At 42.6% G+C, this 10,917-nt stretch overlaps 1 long non-coding RNA gene across 1 annotated transcript; it reads left to right on the top strand.

Annotated features, from left to right (window-relative positions):
- Nucleotides 1-3,557: 3,557 nt before the first annotated feature.
- Nucleotides 3,558-5,036, top strand: LOC123483300. Its single transcript, XR_006658177.1, has 4 exons — nucleotides 3,558-3,669; nucleotides 4,277-4,365; nucleotides 4,467-4,554; nucleotides 4,925-5,036. It is a non-coding gene; the product is annotated as an uncharacterized LOC123483300 (long non-coding RNA).
- The last annotated feature ends 5,881 nt before the right edge of the window (nucleotides 5,037-10,917 follow it).

Below are 10,917 nucleotides of genomic sequence, written 5' to 3'. Positions count from 1 at the left end.
ACCAGATGTTCAGCGTTGCTCCTAATGTTTTGCTCTCTGACCCTCGACTCTGTAGTATCGGGGTGACACTTGGCAAGACTTCCCTTAGCTCTTCAAGGGGTTGCGTAGGCCATTTTGTAGGCCCTACCTGGCAGTAGCTGTTAACAGCCCTATGCTTGTTAATCAAGTTGGTATGAGCTCTAGCCAGCACACCATTTCCAGCCCTCTGAGGAGAGTTTGGAGATGTTATCGGGGGAAATTTGTCAAGGCGCCTGCCAGGCACAGAGAGAGCGGCTTCCAGCCCCTTTATATGAGTGTACATTATCAGGTTGCCCTGGGTGCTAGATCTCTCAAAGCTAGTTCATCTCCACTTCACCAATGTAAACATTTTCAGATCAAGTCTAGGTTTTGATAGTTTTGATATTATCTTTAGCTTTAGATCCAAATCAAACTTTCTTTAAAATGCATCTAAAAACCTCAAGTGTGTCTGCCCCTCTTACTGGTTTCATAAGTGTGTAGCTCCGATTGAGAATTCTACCGCTCCCGGCTTTGGTTCTACACCTTGGTATTGTTAAGAAGGGCGTGTTTAGACAACATGATCTCACAATGAAATAATTTACAATCCTCATTACATCTTGAATCCCTGGTGCCAACAGGGCAGTTTAGAAAGCTGAGGAATGAATTAATTGAGGTTTGCAAGTGTTTTGTTTGATTGTAATAATTTATAATATATTTGTGTTGTTGAAATGAAGTGTATCTGTTGTATCTTGCTGCAGCACCCTAATCACCCCTACTTCCTGAGGCTATGGTTCTCAGGCCACAACTCTCTGTAGTGGTGCCCTGAGGGGTGCCCTGAGGGGTGCCCAGAGTGGTGCCCTGAGTGGTGCCCTGAGTGGTGCCCTGAGTGGTGCCCAATACTAGAGGCGTTACGGTTGACAGTTAAGTACAACGGCCAATGATTTTTCAATCAATTATGTAGCCTTCTCAACCTGACCGATACTAACAATTGAGTACCTGGTCTCAATTGGGCTCCCCTGAATAAATAAAAGTTTAATAAAATAAAATAAAAAACAACCAATGCTTACATTGTCCAAATAGTAACAGCCTGAGAAGAGCTCACATTCTCTGAATCGCAAAGGGCCGAAATGCAAGGTTAGGTTTAGGCATACTAGTGAGTGATTAAGGTTAGATTTAAGGTGAGGTTTAGTCATGCTAGCAAGTGGTTAAGGTTAGGGCTTTGGGTAAGGTTATGTTGAAGCTCATGGAAACCAAACATGGAAACCAGCATGCACTTTTTTATTTGCTATAAGCAAAGGAACAACGGAAAAATCATGAAATGTGTTTTCCAAGTTGCCTATAAACCCATCTCAAGAACCTTATAAACATCTAGTATGAATCTGCTTGACTGCCAGCGGAACTCGACAATAACACACACTCTTACCAAGTCTTTATTATTACTGATCGTATCATTGCTTGACAATATATTGTGATTTAACCCCACTGTTGTGAGCCCAAAAGTATTTTGATTAGTCTGATTGCGTCACAAGTCTCCTATTCCCCCTACTTCTTCTCCTACTTCTGATATCAAGCAAAAGCTTGCTCTTTAAACGCCCATACCAGCGAAAATAAAAATGTTTCAGCTGGAAGACGATGCCCAGAGCTAACCCATGATGTTGCACTAGTCAATACGTCATCGTTTTACTCAAAGTATTATATATTTGTACTTGAAGTGGGAAATCAGAAGTGGGAACTTCGTAGAAATCCATGTCAATGACGTGTAAGTTCTTTCTGACTTGCGTGTCAGTTGTAGGGCTGGCTTTAGTTAATTTGGAACAACCTACACTACATGACCAAAAGTATGTGGACACCTGCTTGTCGAACATCTCATTCCAAAATCATGGGCATTAATATGGAGTTGGTTCCACCTTTGCTGCTATACCAGCCTCCACTCTTCTGGGAACGCTTTCCACTAGGTGTTGGAACATTGCTGCGGGGACTTGCTTCCATTCAGCCACAAGAGCATTAGTGAGGTCGGGCACTGATGTTGGGCGATTAGGCCTGGCTCGCAGTCGGCGTTCCAATTCATCCCAAAGGTGTTCGATGGGATTGAGGTCAGAGCTCTGTGCAGGCCAGTCAAGTTCTTCCACACCGATCTCGTCGGACTGCCAGATGGTGAAGCGTGATTCATCACTCCAGAGAACGCATTTCCACTTCTCCAGAGTCCAATGGCGGTGAGCTTTACATCACTTCAGCCGACGCAAGGCATTGCGCATGGTGATCCTAGGCTTGTGTGCGGCTGCTTGGCCATGGAAACCCATTTCATGAAGCTCCCGATGAACAGTTATTATGCTGAGATTGCTTCCAGAAGCAGTTTGGAACTCGGTCGTGAGTGTTGCAACCGAGGACAGACGATTTTCACACGCTACGCGCTTCATCACTCGGTGGTCCCGTTCTGTGAGCTTGTGTGGCCTACCACTTCGCGGCTGAGCCGTTGTTGCTCCTAGATGTTTCCACTTCACAATAACAGCACATACAGTTGACCGGGGCAGCTCTAGCAGGACAGAAATTTGACGAACTGACTTGTTGGAAAGGTAGCATCCTATGACAGTGCCACGTTGAAAGTCACTGAGCTCTTCAGTAAGGCCATTCTACTGCCATTGTTTGTCTATGGGAATTGCATGGCTGTGTGCTCGATTTAATACACCTGTCAGCAATGGGAGTGGCTGAAATAGCCTAATTCATTTGAAGGGGTGTATATACAGAGCATTCGGAAAGTATTCAGACCCCTTTACTTTTTCCACATTTTGTTACGTTATAGCCTTATTCTATTATTTTCTCCTCATCAATCTACAAACAATACCCCATAATGACAAAGCAAAAACGGTTTTTTAGACATTTTTGCAAATGTATTACAAATAAAAAACTTCTATAAAACATTTACATAAGTATTCAGACCCTTTACTCAGTACTTTGTTGAAGCACCTTTGTCAGCGATTTGGGAAGAAACTCCCCAAATTCTCTCAAGCTCTGTCAGGTTGGACAGGGAGTGTCGCGGAACAGCTATTTTCAGGTCTCTCCAGAGATGTTCAATCAGGTTCAAGTCCGGGCTCTGGCTTTTTTGTACCCCTCCCCAGATCTGTGCCTCGAGCCATGAGACAATTCCTTTGACCTCATGGCTTGGTTTTTGCTCTGACAACCACTGTCAACTGTGGAACCTTATATAGACAGGTGTGTGCCTTTCCAAATCATGTCCAATCAATTTAATTTACCACAGGTGGACTCCAATCAAGTTGTAGAACCGTCTCAAGGATGATCAATGGAAACAGGATGCACCTGAGCTCAATTTCGAGTCTCATAGCAAAGGGTCCGAATACTTATGTAGGTATTTCTGTTTTTTATTTGTAATACATTTCTAAAAACCTGTTTTCGCTTTGTCATTATGGTGTATTGTGTGTAGATTGATGAGGAAAAACATTTATTTAATCCATTTTAGAATAAGGCTGTAACGTAACAAAATGTGAAAAAAGTCAAGGGGTCTGAATACTTTCCGAATGCACTGTATAGTGTACCTACAAACATGTTAGAGCTAACAAGTGTAGGCTCCTTACTTCCTGTTTTCAACCTGTTGCTACTGTGTGCAATGTACTTCGACTGTTAGGAGATGTTGGATGGGCTGACGCCGGTGAAACAGTGAGTAAGAAAATAGCTATATTATTCTGATTAGTGGATGAAGTGGATCAGTGAAATGTAAACACAGCTGGGACACCTCATTGTTTCTGGAGACGTGCGCGGCGGCGGTAGCTAGCTAGCAAGTAGCAGTTGCTCGCTAACTATACAAGTTCTGCTGGCTAGCTAGCTATAGCTAGCATAGCTAACTGTTGCAGTGAAGTAAATCCATATGAAGTACCGGTAAGTTAATATATAGCTCAGTGAGTAAATCACTGCTTTACCAGTACTCATGCTACCGCTTCGCCTTACTTTTGTTACCAAATTCGAAGCTGTCTCCAAAACTACATGGTGTCTCTACAGTAATAAACCTAGCTGTCAAACGGAATGTGATTGCTGGACAATGTGATACAAACTGCTGCAAAGCAATCTAAAAATGTGCCAACTACAGTTCAGTTAAAGTTGTAAGTACAAAACATAATTATGTTTGAATTAGCTAGCTAGCTTGCTTTCAAAGTTGAGAGATTTTGCACTTCTGTGTTTAGCAGAATAACATTCTGTCCTATCCAACAGGCACCAAATGTGAGAACTAATATTGTACTGTAGTTGCCTATATGCGATTTTCTCTTAGGCTACCCATCCCAGCCACCCTCTGGTTTGCATGGCCACAGACGTGGAACCATGGTCAGACAGACACCTTCCCCCACTGAGAATGTTTGAGTATGTCATTGTCAAGTTCATAGAATTTAGGCTATACATTGATCCATGACAGACAGACCATGTGACTATTCACTAATTCCACCTTTGTGTCTGTGTTTCAGGAGTCAACAGATAACAACAATTCAGCCTCACCAACGTTTGTCCAGAAAAATGCAGTGTACACATGCATTTGAGTAGCTTATTGTGAAGGTAGGCCTATATCACTGTTAATAACATCATAACTCACACACGCCCAGAAAACTAAGAAAGAGAGGATTCTCCCTCTCCCAAAAAATGCAAATCATGATTGTCCAACCCTGCTAAAATCCCTACAACACCTGGGTGAAGTAGAGTAGAGTCAGAACTATAACAAGGCTGGACAATCATGGGTGGCTTGACCTGGGTGTTGATGGACACAGTCGGTAGGAACCCAACAGCACTGTCTTGACTATATACAGAGAGAGAGAATCCCTGCCTGATTCTCAGTACTCTGGGCTAAACTGAGAACAGCAAAATGGTCATGTGGGACCGGATCCATGACAGACATAATGACAATTAATGTGTTTCATGTGTCTTACAGGGCTGAAGACTCCCAGGCTGTGGGATGCAGATAAATGACAGAGGCTGAGCAAGCAGCAATATTGTAATATTGACATAAAATTAGGATGTGGATTAAATTGTTAAAAAACATATAGCACAGAATGGGTCCATGTTTTGTTATATTTATCATTCAATGCCTGTTCTGATAATGTTTACATAACCAACTACAATTATAAACTGAGCAAACAATAGAGTGGAAAATGAATGATTACAATGTACAGAACACCCACATGTTCATTATAGTCTACTAGTGCGCTCAGGGTCCTATCACACATTGACTACTGAGGGTTCCCAATGTTACAATATGTTTGAGGGGGGCCACATTGACATTTACATTTTGATGGGGGTCCTCATGAGCACCACTGAAATTAGAACCATGTCTGTGCTCTAACAAGCCACCACTTCCTCCTCTCTTGGCTATAACCTATATTACAGTACAGGAGGTGTTATTGTTCGGAGAATAAAATATAACTAGTAATGTTGTACTGCATACACATCAACAGTGTAATATCTGGATGAAGTTTGATAATACTAAGTAAATAATAAGGAACGTACAGTAGAATTACATTATGTATACATTGTCAGATGTTTATTGATTGGCAATGCATTTGGTACAGAGTATGATTTATGATTTGACCAAGTGACAGCCTTATTCTAACCGGCTCATCAGAACAATGTGCAAGAAGTTGGGCTATTAGTAGCTTGCTATATTGTTATAAAAGTATTGGTCCACATGCTAGCTAGTGTCCATCACCGATACAGGCAATAGTTGCTTTCATTGGCTCCCTACAAAAAGCTTTAGGGCCAACTGTTATATTGGTCGTCTAGTAGCCAGCTAGCGGGGATACTAGGTCATTCCAGCTGTTGTTTAGTTAGCTAGCCAGGTAGCTAGTTAGCTAACAATCTAGCTACATTTCGAGTACAGTAGCTAGCTACATTTTACTCATAAGGGCCTGGTTTAAAAAAAAGTTATCTATCTGGATGTTGACTATTGGATAGGATTAAATGTATAGAAATACAATGAACAGAACGGCCAAATCATTGGCTTGAATGGGGGCTCACGTTCTATTCATTCTATTTCTATGCATTTAATCCTATCGGCAAAATCCGGATAGATAACTTTTGAAAAACTGGGCCCAGATGATTAGGTTATCAGAAAAACAGCTGAATGGTAGCTATCTATCTAGCATATTTGTGACTCACCGCCTCGATTCGGTCTTATGTAGCAAAAGTGGCTGAGCAGCATGATAAAAAAAATAGTAGCAGTGGCGTGGTTGTGTGTGTTAGGAGAGAGTCTTGTGAATGTGCATAGAGGCACTGCAGATAGTCCGGATGACTGGGAACTCGCCCCCAGTGATGAACTGGTCCGTCCGCACCATGCACCAAGGGAATCTATATTTGTAGAGCCTGTTTCTGTCCTGCCCTTGAATTTGGTGCAGGGTGACATGTAAAAATCTTCCCAGCGTGAAATAGTTCCCAATCGTTCTGATTGTGTTCTGATTGTGACATCATGCTGTAAAATGTCTCCCAGCGTGAAAATGTTCCCAGTTCAATAATTGCACGTGCATCTCTTTATGTGGATGGCTGAACTCGTGCGGATGTTTCTCTCACACCCTCCCTCGACCTTAAAAAACGGTTCTGTGGGCACTGGCATTTGCTTCACAGATCTGTCAATCAATGGTGGCCATGAGTATTGACACTGACCAATCAGAAACTTGTTGAAGCGTGAGGTCAGCATATAAACACCCGAACTCACACGTCAAAGTGCTGAGGGATTTTTTGCGTTTGCAAAGACTTGGCCACTACGAAAGTGTGTGAGAGAAACAACTGCACGTGTGGCCTGTAATCAGGAAGTGAAGGTCCACACTGTGGTGGAGCTTGTTCTTGTTTTGGCCACTGCAGTTGTTTACATTTACATTTAAGTCATTTAGCAGATGCTCTTATCCAGAGCGACTTACAAATTGGTGCATTCAATTTAGGATAGCCAGTGGGACAACCATCCTTTTTATTTTTTTAATTTTTTTTTAATGGGGGGGTGGGGGAGTTAGAAGGATTACTGTTATACTATTCCAGGTATTTCCCCAACTCCATAGTTGGTGAAGAAATAGTGAATGTAGTTGATGACTGCGCTGCTGCCTTTGCTGGATGACATGCCTTCATCAATCAAGTAGATGACTTGTTGTGGTATACCTTCACAGCAGACACCAAACAAGCCACACTTGCGAGGAGTTAAAAAGTAGATGGGACCTGGCTGCATAGGGTCCGAAGGACAGTGCACCTGCAAACAACAACAAAAGAACATTAAGAGAAATTAAAATTCATTGTCACACCCCTGTCAGTCTGTATTTACACAGCTCAGTGAAAGACATGTGCCTGCTTACCATTTGAATATATACAGTGCATTCGGAAAGTATTCAGACCCCTTGACTTTTTCCACATTTTGTGACGTTACAGCCTTATTCTTAAATTGATGAAATTGTTTTTTCCCCCTCATCAATCTACAAACAATAACCCATAATGACAAAGCCAAAACAGGTTTTTCAATTTTTTTGCAAATGTATTAAAAAGAAACTGAAATATCACATTTACATAAGTATTCAGACCCTTTACTCAATACTTTGTTGAAGCAGCTTTGGCAGCGATTACATCCTCAAGTCTTCTTGGGTATGACGCTACAAGCTTGGCACACCTGTATTTGGGGAGTTTCTCCCATTCTTCTCTGCAGATCCTCTCAAGTTCTGTCAGGTTGGATGGGGAGCGTCACCGCACAGCTATTTTCAGGTCTCTCCAGAGATGTTAGATCAGGTTCAAGTTCAGATTCTGGCTGCGCCACTCAAGGACATTCAGATACTTGTCCCGAAGCCACTCCTGTGTTGTCTTGGCTGTGTGCTTAGGGTCATTGTCTTGTTGGAAGGTGAACCTTCGCCCCGGTCTGAGGTCACCACCATACCACCACCATGCTTCACTGTAGGGATGGTGCAAGGTTTCCTCCAGACATGACGTTTGGCCTTCAGGCCAAAGGGTTCAATCTTGGTTTCATCAGACCAGAGAATCTTGTTTCTCATGGTCTGAGAGTCCTTTAGGTGCCTTTTTGGCAAACTCCAAGCGGGCTGTCATGTACCTTTTACTGAGGAGTGGCTTCCGTCTTGCCACTCTACCATAAAGACCTGATTGGTGAAGTGCTGCAGAGATGTTTGTCCTTCTGGAAGGATGTCCCATCTCCACAGAGGAACTCTGGAGCTCTGTCTCAGTGACCATTGGGTTCTTGGTCACCTCCCTGACCAAGACCCTTCTACATCGATTGCTCAGTTTGGCCGGGCGGCCAGCTCTAGGAAAAGTCTTGGTGGTTCCAAACTTTTCCATTTAAGAATGATGGAGGCCACTGTGTTCTTAGGGACCTTCAACGCTGCAGAAATGTTTTGGTACCCTTCCCCAGATATGTGCCTCAACACAATCCTGTCTAGGAGCTCTATGTACAATTTCTTCGACCTTATGGCTTGGTTGTTGCTCTGACATGCACTGTCAACTGTGAGACCTTTTATAGACAGGTGTGTAATTTTCCAAATCATGTCCAATCAATTGAATTTACCACAGGTGGACTCCAATCAAGTTGATCGATGGCAACAGGATGCACCTAAGCTCAATTTCGAGTCTCATAGCAAAGGGTCTGAATACTTATGTAAATAAGGTATTTCTGTCTTTTATTTGTAATACATTTGCAAAAATTTCTAAAAACCTGTTTTCAATTTGTCATTATGGGGTATTGTATGTAGAAAATGTAATCAATTTTAGAATAAGGCTGTAACGTAACAGAATTTGGAAAAGGGAAGAGGTCTGAATACTTTCTGAATGCACTGCATATATACAGTGAGGGGAAAAAAGTATTTGATCCCCTGCTGATTTTGTATGTTTGCCCACTGACAAAGAAATGATCAGTCTATAATTTTAATGGTAGGTTTATTTGAACAGTGAGAGACAGAATAACAACAAAAACAATCCAGAAAAACGCATGTCAAAAATGTTATAAATTGATTTATATTTTAATGAGGGAAATACGTATTTGACCCCCTCTCAATCAGAAAGATTTCTGGCTCCCAGGTGTCTTTTATACAGGTAACGAGCTGAGATTAGGAGCACACTCTTAAAGGGAGTGCTCCTAATCTCAGCTTGTTACCTGTATAAAAAGACACCTGTCCACAGAAGCAATCAATCAATCAGATTCCAAACTCTCCACCATGGCCAAGACCAAAGAGCTCTCCAAGGATGTCATGGACAAGATTGTAGACCTACACAAGGCTGGAATCGGCTACAAGACCATCACCAAGCAGCTTGGTGAGAAGGTGACAACAGTTGGTTCGATTATTCGCAAATGGAAGAAACACAAAAGAACTGTCAATCTCCCTCGGCCTGGGGCTCCATGCAAGATCTCACCTCGTGGAGTTGCAATGATCATGAGAACGGTGAGGAATCAGCCCAGAACTACACGGGAGGATCTTGTCAATGATCTCAAGGCAGCTGGGACCATAGTCATCAAGAAAACAATTGGTAACACACTACGCTGCGAAGGACTGAAATCATGCAGCGCCCGCAAGGTCCCCCTGCTCAAGAAAGCACATATACATGCCCGTCTGAAGTTTGCCAATGAACATCTGAATGATTCAGAGGAGAACTGGGTGAAGTGTTGTGGTCAGATGAGACCAAAATCGAGCACTTTGGCATCAACTCAACTCGCAGTGTTTGGAGGAGGAGGAATGCTGCCTGTGACCCCAAGAACACCATCCCCACCGTCAAACATGGAGGAGGAAACATTATGCTTTGGGGGGTTTTCTGCTAAGGGGACAGGACAACTTCACTGCATCAAAGGGATGATGGACAGGGCCATGTACCGTCAAATCTTGGGTGAGAACCTCCTTCCTTCAGCCAGGGCATTGAAAATGGGTTGTGGATGGGTATTCCAGCATGACAATGACCCAAAACACACAGCCAAGGCAACAAAGGAGTGGCTCAAAAAGAGGCACATTAAGGTCCTGGAGTGGCCTAGCCAGTCTCCAGACCTTAATCCCATAGAAAATCTGTGGAGGGAGCTGAAGGTTCGAGTTGCCAAACGTCAGCCTCGAAACCTTAATGACTTGGAGAAGATCTGCAAAGAGGAGTGGGACAAAATCCCTCCTGAGTTGTGTGCAAACCTGGTGGCCAACTACAAGAAACGTCTGACCTCTGTGATTGCCAACAAGGGTTTTGCCACCAAGTACTAAGTCATGTTTTGCAGAGGGGTCAAATACTTATTTCCCTCATTAAAATGCAAATCAATTTATAACATTTTTGACATGCGTTTTTCTGAATTTTTTTGTTGTTATTCTGTCTCTCAATGTTCAAATAAACCTACCATTAAAATTATAGACTGATCATTTCTTTGTCAGTGGGCAAACGTACAAAATCAGCAGGGGATCAAATACTTTTTTCCCTCACTGTATATATATAGATATATATATACCTATGACTTATTTCATCACGGAGTCATACTGAGGCCACAGTCTCTTTGACAGATGAATTACATAAATTACAGAAAATACACAGATCAATATAAATACAAAATGCAAGCAGAAAGAGAAACACTAGTTGTTCCTCTGGCACTGCCAGCACAGGTCTGTCCTGGGCTTAGTGCTTGAGATGTGGGGCAGCACTTTTCTCCACAGATTGCTGAAGGAAGACAGCCCGACTACACGTACCTCTGAAAAATACACGGGCTTTATCTTAACAGCCCTTCACTGACACGGAGGTAGGCTATTCAAAGACTGCATGGTGGGTGGAGGAATTGACCAACAAATCTATGGATATAGCAGCCTATAGCAGGGATCATCAACTAGATTCAGCCGCAGGCCCAAACAGATATAATGTTTGACTAAAACAGAATCATTTCAAACCTTGCTTACATTTCTATACGGTCACATGTCTCTCTATTATGTGTGGGAA

The sequence above is a fragment of the Coregonus clupeaformis genome, unplaced genomic scaffold (genome assembly GCF_020615455.1).
Source record: "Coregonus clupeaformis isolate EN_2021a unplaced genomic scaffold, ASM2061545v1 scaf0067, whole genome shotgun sequence".
In the NCBI taxonomy this organism is placed as follows: domain Eukaryota; kingdom Metazoa; phylum Chordata; class Actinopteri; order Salmoniformes; family Salmonidae; genus Coregonus; species Coregonus clupeaformis.
This window is presented reverse-complemented; position numbering and strand designations above follow the sequence as displayed.